Genomic DNA, 2283 nt, shown 5'->3' with positions numbered 1-2283 from the left:
CAGGTGTTGGGATTATATGAGGATTTCTGCAGCACACCTCGAGAGGGTGGCCGTGTAGCGGAATCAGGGTTAGGGCGCTCAATTTGTAGAGGGCCAGAACTCGAGGTAGAAGAAGAAGGTGCAACTTCTTTTTCTTTCCCAGCTGCCAGAGCTAGAGTTTGATAATCTTTCAATCAGGTAGCCACATTAATGGGTGTGCTCATCATGAACACTTGAGATCTAGAGGAAGCAGATCGGGGTTTGTCTACCATCCGAGCTACTGAGACGAAATGGCTCTTTAAGGATAGCAAGGGTCCCTTTGAGCAGGAAACTAACTTCGGATCATCATGGACAATCCTTAGTATAGTGATCCTCCTCGCAAATGAGGCGGGGATACTTAGGTTTCTATTGTGAAGATTCGTCAATAGATAATTTGGGGGGATCCTATTTCAGGACATCGACTTTAGCTTTGCCTTTGACTTTCTTTTTTCCTTTCGAGGATTTTTCCACTGAGGTAGACTGGACAACGTGGACCTATGAGGTTTTACCAGAGCCTAGTGGATTTTGAGATGAACTATTAGGAGCAGCATTCGAGACCAACTTCTATTTGGAAGAAGTTTTAGCAGGGGTCTGGGATACTAAACCAATAACTCCATCAACGGGAGGAACAACTGGTGACTTTGATGTTGCACGATCAGACGATGGCCACGGAGCATCGGGTAACAGCTCGTATAAGGTGCCAGACTGAGAGTAAACCAGATCCAAGTACTGGGCACGGGCAATGGCTTGCTCTTCAGTGACGCATCCACCCATAGCTAAATCGCAAGCAATTGGGGCTATGAAAGATTTGGTAAACTATTCAGTGAGTAACTGATCAACTATTTCGAACTTGATTAGGCAATGTCTACATCTCCATTCATGGATATGATCAGATATGTGCGTCGGAGTGTCTTGCTTAAGCAATGTGAGAAAATAGCTGCTAGTTTCATAACGAACCGGCAACTGAAAATGCGTGAGGAAAGCCATCACTAATGAATTGAAGTCATGGAAAGTACTTCAAGGTAGCTTGATGTACCATTTCATTGCGGCACGTATGAGGGTCCTTTGGAAAAGACAAAGACGAATGGAATCATCCAAGTATGAGTTTGACGAGCACCAGAGGTGATATGTCATCACATGGGCTTGAGGATCTTCTTTAGCTTTTCCATCGAACTTTGGGCAATCACTTGGTATATTGGACAGCACCAAAGGCCAGTATGGTGAATGAAGGATCGGATTGTTCGTAAGACGCGATACATCTGGAAACTCAAGTGTAGCCAAGAAAGGTAATTGAGTGTTAAAAGGCATGGGAGATCGATAAGCAAGCCCATAAGGAGGAGCCCATCCCTATTGGTAAGGATTTTGGCCCCACAATGGGGGATTTTGGCCATATGGCATCTGAGGCTACCCCCATTGTAGATTACCTTGACCAAAGGGAGGATTTAGACCTTCAATACCTTGAAACTATCTAGGCACATGTTGTTGATAGGCAATGTATGGGTTAAAAGGTTGTTGAGCTTGTTGTCCTTGGACATATGGATATGGGACCTATTGTCCTGGAACATGGGGTTGTTGGGCCTGTTGTCCCTGAACAAGAGGGTTTTGGAATTGCAATCCTTGGGCATAAGGTTGATACACTTGTTTCCATTGGACGTATGGGTTTTGTACTTGGTGCCCTTGACCAGCAGGATTCTGAACCTGTTGACCTTGGACAAGAGGATTCTGCACCTGCTACTGTAGGATTTGACCTTGACCCTGTCCCTAGCAGGGTTGACCTTGTTGATATGTATACAAGGGTTGTTGCTGCCTGGGTTGGTTTTTTTGTTGCAAGGGCTGACCTTGCGGTTGCAAAATTTGTCCCTAGGTTTGTAGTGGTTGGCCCTACGATGGTATGGGTTGAGAGGCATGTGGAGCATATTACATCTGTTGTTGCACGACCTGATGCAGCTATTGGAAGGACTGACCTTGCAGTTGTTGTAGGTGACCTTGCTGCGGGATAATCCACTCTTGCTATTACGTGGAAAACCCTTGTTGCAACAAAGGTTTCCCTTGCAGTAACAAAGGCTGCCCTGGTTGTTGGAACAGTGCCCGAGAAATTACCGAATTGAATCTGGCTGTAGCCAGGCTGGATGTACTGCCCATATTGGAGGTTGTAAGGTTGATTAACCAATCATTGAGAACCATATGGAACGTAAGGATTTTGGTATTGGACCTGAGCCCCATAGGGCTACTGATAGTGAACATTGCTTGATCCAGATGGACCAC

This window comes from Pinus tabuliformis, chromosome 1_1, assembly GCF_031772625.1.
Source record: "Pinus tabuliformis cultivar Carrire ecotype Pingquan chromosome 1_1, CPIR1, whole genome shotgun sequence".
Classification (NCBI taxonomy): Eukaryota; Viridiplantae; Streptophyta; class Pinopsida; order Pinales; family Pinaceae; genus Pinus; species Pinus tabuliformis.
The sequence above is the reverse complement of the archived record's forward strand: the minus strand, read 5'-3'. Positions refer to the sequence as shown.